At 38.9% G+C, this 10,460-nt stretch overlaps 1 long non-coding RNA gene across 1 annotated transcript; it reads right to left on the reverse strand.

Annotated features, from left to right (window-relative positions):
• Nucleotides 1-2,087: 2,087 nt before the first annotated feature.
• LOC144281687 (uncharacterized) lies at nt 2,088-10,039 on the reverse strand. Its single transcript, XR_013350111.1, has 3 exons — nt 9,874-10,039; nt 6,043-6,365; nt 2,088-2,805 (listed from the first exon to the last, which is right to left on the reverse strand). It is a non-coding gene; the product is annotated as an uncharacterized LOC144281687 (long non-coding RNA).
• Between the last annotated feature and the right edge of the window lie 421 nt (nt 10,040-10,460).

Here is a 10,460-nt window from a genome sequence, read left to right on the forward strand (position 1 = left end):
CTTGAATAGGTTCTAATTGAAAACAAGTCTGAGATTTTAAGAAATGAAACTTGACTGATTAAAACACTGAAAGGTATAGAAAAAACTCATTTGGGGAGTCGATTCGTGTTGTCTTCTGTGAGTTCTATGAAGCAGGGAAAAATCCTATCAGAAAAGATTGCTTGAAAACACAGGATTTCAAAGGATGGTAATCTAAAGAATTTATTGGAAAAATGAATCACAGTTTTCTTTAGTAGGAAAAAAATGCTGCATCCGAATAAATAAGATTCAAGCAAGGCCTTCACATGGTTGTGTTACCACTATATAATGGGAATAACACTGAACTGTATTTTGTGTGGGATAGTTGTTCCCTTCCCCACTCCTGCTTCTGGGCTGCCCTACCACATCTCGCAGCCCCTACGGTGAGAACCCACATCGTGCCTCCCTGTCCCAAACCTGAACTCTCCTTTTCTCTCACACCATGTTTTCTGGCTGTTTATTTTTTCCTTCTTAATGTCTATGTAATGCGTAAACTCTGACAAATTACCTATATCAATCTAGATTACTTTCTAGAACAGTTGAGTAGGCCTGGTAAAAAATGAGACCAGATGATTAAATAGTTAACAGTTACTAACTGGTTTCTCAAGGGAAACAGTTGATACTTGGAAGTTTTATTGCCACGTGTTTGGGATGACTCCTGCCCTCAGAACCCTGAGAGTTATGAAGATCATTTCAAGCAAGTGACTATCAATCTTTTACAGATAGCATCTTTCTGTGTTCTGTCCCTCTTCTCAGGGTAAAGTAGTTGCCATAGAAACAATGACAATGGCTAAATTCAGCCAGAAATATTTGCTGTTATCTATGCCACATGTTAAACATGGTTCTTTCCTTCCTTTGAAGCAGGAAAGAAGTAATCTGGAGAGTGAAGAGCATTGTAACACCTTCGCGTTAATTGCGAGGGTCATGCCTTTTGATTTTGGTAGATGTTGGTCCATATTATCCCCATTTCACAGGTAAGGAAATTGAGGTCATGAGAAGTTAAATTGCTTTCTAAGGGTCACACATGTAGGATTTTAATTGGGGCAAGTCTGATGTCAGAGTCCTCTCTGCCATGTGGCCTCCAGTCATTAGTGACTCTGTATGTATCTTTACTTTCCTCATTACCTAGTTCTTTCTCAATGTTGCTAAAATATCTGCTACCTTTGTGACTCCATGTACATAGTCTTATTCTTGATCCTAAAATTGTTTTAGCAAAGTTTGACATTTTTCAGTCTTCCAAGATTCCAGTTACATTTTACACAACTTTCAATTCCCAGAAATATAACATATTACTTAACTAGAGAAATGTTTTGCTATAAAATACCTATAATTGCTGAAAAGAAATAACTAACACCTAGCTGATTTTAAGGTGGTATCTGCAGAAGACAAAAGTAGTTAGTATAGGAGCTGTGGGTGCTAAAATCCCATAGAGGGGTTGCTGGTGTGGCAGGAAAATCTTTTCTAGATCCAAAGGTTTGGATTTAAATGTCCTTCAGAACTGGACTCATGCAAGATAGAGAGTTAGGATCAGTAAGCCTGCATGCATTCAGGACCCCCAAAATGTCCTTAGTGAAAGCATGGATTAAAAAACAAAAACAAGAGCAACCTCCTGAGTAGCACATTGAGTCAATGAAGAAACTAGTCAGTTTAGAATCAGGGTGAAAGGAAATGGTCTCTTTCCCTGGGAATCTATAAACTTATGGCTGCTCTTACTCTGGCTTAGGATTTGAATTTATACCAGGGTGTGGCAAACATTATCTGTGAAGAGCCAGATGGTAAATATTATCACCTTTTGGGGCCTTACAGTGTCTAATGCAGCTACTCAGCTCTGCCATTGTAGAAGGAAAGCTACTGCAGACAATATGTAAACAAATGAGCATGTTTGTGTTTCAATAAAACTTTATTTGCAAAAAATAGATGGTGGTGGGACACTTGGGTGGTTCAGCAATTGAGCATCTGCCTTTGGCTCAGGGTGTGATCCCGTGGTCCTGGGATTGAGTTCTGCACTGGGCTCCCTGCAGGGAGCCTGCTTCTCCCTCTCCCTATGTCTCTGCCTCTCTCTGTGTGTCTCGAATGAATGAATGAATGAATGAATGAATGAATCTTTTTTTTTTGAATGAAAAAAATAGATGATGGTTTGCTGAAAGCTGATTTATGCTATCAGCCTGCACCAAGTCAAAAAAATGATACAAAATTTGGTCCTGTCCAGTGGTAACCCTAAGGCTCCTGGAAGAAGCAAACATAAAAACTGTTGTGAAGAGACACAACAGGCTGTCAGGGATTCCCGTGCTGAAGATGAACACACATTCCTAAATACAAAGCATACAAGGCAACAGTTTGCCACGTCTGAGAGTCAGCAGACACAACACAACAATTAGGGGAATTAGGTTTCCTGAGAACTCCAGATAACAGAACTATTAAATCAGGACTATAAAATAAATATAACGTGATTAATGGCATAAAGGAAAGACTCTAAAGCATGAGAAAATAATGAGTCTGTGAAAAACCAACATACAGATTTGAAAGAAATAATTGAATACAATTTCTATAAATGAAAAACTGAAGTAATGGAAATGAAGTATTAATAGTTAAAGACCAGAAGTGAGACTTAATAAACTGCAAAGCAGGCTTAAGGAAATTACCTCTATATAATCACTTGGAGGGAGGAAGAGATGGAAAATATAAAAGAGATAAAAACTGGGGGTGCCCAATTGGCTCAGTCGCTAGAGGATGTGACTCTGGATCTTGGGGTCTTGAGTTCAAGCTCCATATTGGGTGTGGAGTTCACTTAAAAAAAAAAATAAAACAAAATAATTAAATATATCTGTTCTCTTTTAAAAGAGCGGGGGGGGGGCGGTGGGTGGAAAAGTGGATGGGGAAGAAAATTAAAAGGTATAACTTTCAACCACCCTTATAAAACTTTTTTGGGTCTCTAAAGTGAAAGAATCAAGAGAATGGAAGAAATGTAATATTTAAAGAGATAGCACCTGAAGAACTTTTAGAATTGCTAAAAGATATACTCCTCAGATTCACGATTCACAGTGAGTCCCAAGGAGTCTAAATAAAAATACATTTTAGTGAGATTTCAGAACAAAGACAGAGTGAATAGTTTAAAAGAAATTAGCAAAAAAGAAATTACCAACAAAAGAACGATCATTGGAATGACACCAGACTTCTTACAGTAACAGCAGAAGCCAAAGACGGTGAATAATTTCGAAGGACTAAGAGGCGGTCTATGTCAGAGTTCTATATCCAGCTACACAATCATTATTTGAAGGTGAGAAAAGAGTGAATATTTTAGATCACCATTTCATACCACTGACCACCTTATTCTTCTTAAAGCTCCCTCTTCTTCCTTCCCTCTACTTCCTCTTTATGCCTTTCCTTTTAGTTAGGATGGCTCTGTTCCTCTCCACCAAACTGAACATTCCAGGAAATCATATCCTTGGCTCTCTGCTCTTAGTCACTTACCCTCAAGGCTTTGATTCTTTGTGACTTGCAGATTCACGTTTCTTTGGTCCGTATCCCAGTCCTAGGTCATAAGGCAATGGGAAATGTCTAGTTGATCATGTGACTAGAAGTGTTTAGAGGAACATTGGCCAATCCCCAGTCTGCAAGGGGCCACCAGTGACAAAACTAGGTATCCTTTCCAGTGTCCTTTCATCTTTCAATGCTGTTGCCAGGTTCCTGTTACCTACCATTAAATCTCACTAGTTGTTGTCCCTCTTTCCCACAATTCTCATATTCAGTCTGCTCCTACAGTTCATTATATTTATTTAGAATAACAATTTATTCTTATATACCTTCACCCCATTCAAGTATTTTGTCTCTATATTCTTGAAAAAGTCAATAGTCTTTACTGAGCTCCCTGATTTCAGTCTCCGTCTCTTCCAGTCTGAAGACTCTATGGCCAGGTTACTAACCCTTTCTTCTCGATGATTACCTCTCTTAGCTTTTCATTCTTCACAAGTAGAATTCTAGCTTTATCATGCTGGCATTGGAAGGTTGCTATATTCTGGAACCGTAGTTTGAACTCACTTTATCAATTTTGTCATTCCCCTTAGCTACTTCCCACATTTTATTCTGGACCATTCTGGTTTTCCTTCCTTACCTATATTTTTGTTTCTTGTCCTAGATTTCTCTCCCTCAGGACCTTGTTTTGCTCTATGCCAAGACTGAAATGTTATCTGGTAACTGTGTGAGCCCTCTACATAACATCATTATATTGTAACAGGGGCTTTATAGGGACCGTGTTCCACATCTTTACTTAAACAAAAAGCCTGAACTTGAAGAATGGTTCTAATATTCTAATAGGGAGGAACTTCAGAAAAATTGGTAGACCAAGGGAAAGGATATTCTGGGAAAAACAGAGCCTTTGTGGTTCTCCAAATCACATCACTAGAGGATGTCTCTTGCTTGTCCTGGATTTAATTTAATGTCTAAGCCCGATAGATTAAAGTTCCTTGATGATTAAAAACAGCAGCAACAATAACTTCTATCAATTTTGCATCTTATTCCCACTTCTGTATACCCAATTTTGGGTACATAGAGTGTTTAATAAATGCTGCCTAGGTAGGCAGCGTTTTTGAGGATTATAACAAAATTTTATGACTCTTTCACTTGAACTGAAGTAGATCCGTTGGGAGCCCCTCCAGGGCTCATAATACAACATCTCTGAGCAGATCTTTCATCTCCTTGATTACCCCCCCATGTTGTCCCTCCTAGAATGCATTTCCCTCTAATAAAAATTAAATTAAAAAAAATTAAATCCTAGCTCCAGCTCCTTTCACTTTCTCTCGGGATACTGTTGAAATTAAGCAGTGGCAGATGTCTTTAGGAGATGTGGATGTATGTTTTTAATTTATTTTCTATCAAACATTGATACACCTTGATGTAAAATCAGTATTTGTCTTATACTTCAGAAGCTTACTTTTATGAGTATGACCATGATATGTATATTTTTCCCTTAAATCCTTTTTCATTCCCATGAGACAGGCAGACAAGATATTTAATACAAAGTGGAACGTTCTTGACTAACATTTTAAATTTTGTCTCCGTTTTGTTAGACTCTGACATTCACAAGAGTGGCTTCCGCCTGTCTCTCACAGTCTATGGGAAGGCTTTGGAACCACAATAGCAGATCATGTGTTTAGTGCCACAGAGAACAAAGCATGTAATATTTTAAGCACCATTACTCTAAAAGAAGACAATGACTGCTAACCTCTTGCAAGACACCAGCAAAGAGGTGGTTCGCTTTTTTTTGTGTGTGTGTGTAACAACAATTAATCATGACAGAAGGACTCGAATGAGGGAAAAGAGGGAAAAGGACAGATGGTTCTTGTTACAATCTGCCCCTAACCTGAATTACCATGCCCTACCATAAATAGAAAGTTTATATCAAAACTGTGAGAAAGAAAGAATCATTAGAGATAAATATCTGCAATAGTTTATACTACCAAATTGTTTAAAACCACAATTTAACGATGAGTACATTTATAATAGTGTGAATACAGCAGAGCCAGAAAAACTTTTGGCTGAATAAACATCAACAGTCATCAAGTATTTGACTGATTCAAAGGTAATATAGGTACTGATGGTTGATAGAATGTAAATATGTTTTAAGTTATTTTTTTTGAGGTGCAGCTTAATACCCCCATCATATTGTCTGGTATGACCTTGACAGTTCCATTCTAAGCCTACATTGCTTTAATACACTAAGCTTTGACTTACATGGAAAAAACTTTTCTGAAAGGTGATTAAGTTTAAATGCCAGATGAGCCCTGGATATTTTCAAATGTACAGATAACACCTATGGTTTGGAAGAATCTTCCATTATTGATTTCAACCAAATGATAGATATGTGAATATTTGGCCAACTTTGTAGATATTTCATAGCTTCTTCGTGTATACATAAATCTTACTGGACTGTCCTCAGTATGGCGATCTGTAACCTAATGTGGTGTGCAGGGAAGGGTGCTCTAAAACAGAGACAGACTTAAATCACTTAAATGTGTGTATACTTACATGATGAGAATGTCCAGTATTCTGAAAGATAGGATGATAACTCCGGGTAGGAGAGTACACATTTGTGTGGTGATTATTTGTTTTCATGAATGCTTTAGAAGGGACAGTAGCCGAGCAGGAACTCCTCTCCTAAGGACCCCGGATGACCTGCCATCACAGTTCTTCCTGGGTCCATGCCAAGCCTCGTGGTCAATGACGATGATGAGCGCTACTGGCAACAGGGTTTTCAGAAAGAACAGTCAAAACAGACTCCATTTGTTGCCCCGTGGATTGGTTCCAAGAAACATTTTTGTTTCTGGATGATCAAAGCATGGTCTGATAGGCTAAGAATACAATAATGGGTATAATTAGCCAATAATTTTGCAGCAAAAAAATGTCATTAGTGACTGTTAGCTAACTCATTTACATGCTAATATTTTGGGAGAGGGGCTGAAAGAAAGGCTTTTTGACGCTTACATTTTTTAATGTATGTCAGAGTTATTTCTGGCTTTATTGTTGTTGGAGTAACACAAAGGAGATCGCGCTCAGGTTATGCCATCAGCAAATCCTGTGAGGTGACTTGTAGAACCTGTGCACGGTTTCTGGCACCTCCGTTCAAGGCATCTAGAGTGACCTTTCCCTTGAGGTCTGTGGAGAACACAGGGCTGGGGGAGGGGAGTAGCCCGGGATTTATAGGTTCTATTATGTGCACCCAAGAAAGAAGAGTAAGGACACCTGCCACCTCTCATGATCAAAAAGCAACACGGCCATTTCTATTAAACTAAACCAAACACATGAGGCAGAGATGACAAACTCATTTTGAAAGAAAACGAAGCAAGTTTCTGGATGTAGGCCCTTCCCAAGTCCTGAAAACTAAATCGGGAACATCTCTAATATGTGAGTCACTGCCCCCCTTTCCTGTTAACATTGGCTACCTGAGGATTCTTCTTTCTTTTGTCACCATGAGGAAAAAAATTATCTTTTTTCTCTTGGCCCAGTAGGAGAGGAGACTGGAACATTCCATTCCTACTTTCCAAACTGAGGAGTTGTGGTGGATGGCAGTTTGGGAAATAGGGAGCCATTCCAGCATTGTGGGCTGCAGGGTGGAAATGTTGCTGTTTTCCCTCAGGAACAACAAGGAACTAGAATTTTTTGGTGCAGCCACTTGGGGGTTAGTGGGCTTACAAGGCCTGCTAGAAACCTAACCAATATCACTAACATTCTTTCCCTAGAAATATTTTCTTCTAAGTTCCAAATGAGTTCACAAGTATCCGTTTAGAGAGTAAAAATAGCAGTGGTAAATTGAGGACAACTTGGATTTGGATGTCTTCCTTGTTCATCCTCTCCTTGGGGAACAGGTTAGCAATGTTCTCCTCCTCCTCCTTTGGGAGGAGGGTCGGAGAACATTGCTTGATCTTTTCTTTTCTGTTCTGGTGTTTTAATGATGTTCATTGTTAATCTTACAAATTCTTTTTCAGTGTCCCAAGCTCTTCCCAAGAGAACCACTTCACCAGTAATGATATAAATGCCCTAAAACTAAACTTAGAATTTTAGTGAAAAGATGTGCTTTGATAAGCACAACAAAAAAATGGTGAGCTGTGTTGGCTTACTACTTCTAAACATAGGAAAGTGAAGTCTCATTAATTTTTATAAACCATTTCCTATCTTTTTAAAGGCTTTGTTAACCTCACAATGGCTCTGCCAGGGAAGTGGGTAACAAGGATTGTTACTACATAGCAAATTATTGTAATGGAGTATACACCCCATTGTACTGTTCTTGAATCTGCACAATGTCATACCTATGGAAGGAGGTTATTCTATTTAGGAAAAATAAATTTTCTTCTATTACTTTACTTAATATTTACCAAGGCTCTCTTCAGCCAAAAAACAAGTAAAGTTCCACAGTGGGTAGTAAAACCAAAACACCGTTATTAATCATGGTTACCTAACCATACTAGCTAATTTAAAAATGAGAAGAAATGAAAGTTCTTCTTCTTCTTTTTTTTTTTTTTTCACACCCTTTGCCATTCCCCGCTCTCCTAGTCCAGTCATTTTCCCCTCTGGGAAATAATCTGGACCAGGAACTACATCCTGAAGCAAACTGAATTTCAGTACAGGCTTTTTGGGGGTTCCTGGTAGTAAAAAGTCCCATTGATTTTGATGCATACATAGATCAGGACATTTTTAGCACATTTCTTGCTGGCATTGGTGAATTCTGAATTCTTTAAAACAATTGGATTCAAATAGTAGAAACATATCAGTTTGCAAAGTTTTTGCCATTGTTTTAATCAGTACCTTTTTTTTTTTTTTTCCAGTTGTATGTGATAGAAACTCCAATAGGTTCAAGGAAAAAAGCTATAGTATATTTGTTCACATAATGGTGAAGAAAATTGTAAAAGAGAGCTGTAGGGACTGGGGGCTCAGAGTCTGGAACTGGGCACAGTGACTCCATGGGCCCCTTCTTTTTTTTTTTTTTAAGATTTTATTTATTCATGAGAGACAAAGGCAGAGACATAGGCAGAGGGAGAAGCGAATTCCCTGCAGGAAGCCCAATGTGGGACTCAATCCCGGGTCTCCAGAAACACGCCCTGAGCCAAAGGCAGATACTCAACCGCTGAGCCACCCAGGTGTTCCCCCATGGGTCCCTTCTTAGAGTCATCTTTCTCTCATTCATCCTTACTTGTCTCTGCTCAGCTTCATTCTGTAGAATGATCTACTGGGAGTAGGGAGGCTAGCCACAGAAGGTCCCAATGTTATATTCAAGTCTTTAGTTCAAGGAGAAGAGGGCCACCTTTACCTCTAATTTGGGAAATTCGGGGTGAAGAATCTCTATCATTTGGCTTAAACTACAGCTTCACCACATGAACTAATCATTATTTGGGGGGTGGTGGTGGTATTAACAGACTTGGCCCACGAAGTCTGGGAGTGGTAGTTGTAGTGATGCAGTATGGAATGGGCATATATTTTCCAAACTCAACAGAAGAAGGAAGTTGACTAGAAGGAGGATATTAAAGCTGAGAGGCAGCTGAGGATATTAACTACACAGTCCTTTACATTATTTCTATTAAGAGCTGGTATCAGTCAGGAGGTTAGGACAGGTTACATGAGACACACATATTAGGTAGTTCGAAGAGATCTTAATAAAGAGATTATTTACAAAGGGGTGAAGAGGATGCCACGAAATGGCCGTGATGCCATTCTCTGGAACTGGCAGGAGCAAGGGCCTTACCCTCTTACGTATATGGTCAAGGGCTACAGCCCACTTCCTCCCTCAGTGACCACTTTAGGGAGGGATATGGGGAATAAATACTCCAAAGTCTTGCTGTCCCCCCTCTCTCTCATCTCCTGCTGATGTACCCTATTGGTTGAACCTATCTAGAAGCCAGTGGACAAGGGCGTCCATTGATAGAGTTCTTAAAAGTCAGTTTAGCAGTGCAGAGCCCAGAGTGGAAAGGGTGGAGATCTGGAGGGACAAACAGAAAATTTCCAGGACAGCCTTATATACACACAGAGAGACCTACAGACTGACAGACATGGGACAAACACATTTAATATAGTAGAAACAACCATTCAATTGAATATCCAGTGAATATTATTATATGTGATAATTATGATTATACATATTATTATGTATATAATATAATATATATATTGCCTGGAAGAAGAGATTCAAAGAGACAGCGGGGCATCATAGAATCTTTTGGAAGTAGGCTTAGATTTTAATCCTCATCTTGAATACTTCAGTCTTGTATCTGCCAACACTAGTGAGGCCAAAGCAATTATATCTGCAGACTAGTCTTAGAAGCAGACTAGACTTAAAATTCTGTTTAACTATTGATAGCAGAAAAATACCTTGGGGGCAGCCCTGGTGGCGCAGCGGTTTAGCGCCGCCTGCAGCCAAGGGTGTGATCCTGGAGACCCTGGATCGAGTCCCACGTCAGGCTCTCTGCGTGGAGCCTGCTTCTCCTTCTGCCTGTGTTTCTGCCCCTCTCTCTCTCTGCATCTCTATAAATAAATAAAATCTTTAAAAAAAAAAAAAAGAAAGAAAAATACCTTGGTTAGTGGACAAACTTCTTTATGTGGTCAATAAATTTTTGCCTCTAACTAGGTCTTTGAACCAATAGTTGGCTTCTAGTTTCTTTAATGTCACGATGATGATGATGCTAACGTTTATGGGATACTATGTACTGTGTGTTTCACACATATTAATTCTCCCAATGATTATGACTCAGGTACTATTATCCCCATTTTATAGGTGAATAACCTCTAGCTTAGAGAGGGCTATAAAAACAAGGTCACATTTTCAATAAGATTAAAACCCATGTTCAAATTCTGGTCTGTCTGATTCCAATCTTTGGTTGTATAGTATGTTGACTTCCAATACAGTGCTTTTCTGACCTACTGTTTTAATTCTGGCTCAATATGTTTACTTTCTGTTA

Source organism: Canis aureus, chromosome 13 (genome assembly GCF_053574225.1).
Source record: "Canis aureus isolate CA01 chromosome 13, VMU_Caureus_v.1.0, whole genome shotgun sequence".
Taxonomy (NCBI): Eukaryota; Metazoa; Chordata; class Mammalia; order Carnivora; family Canidae; genus Canis; species Canis aureus.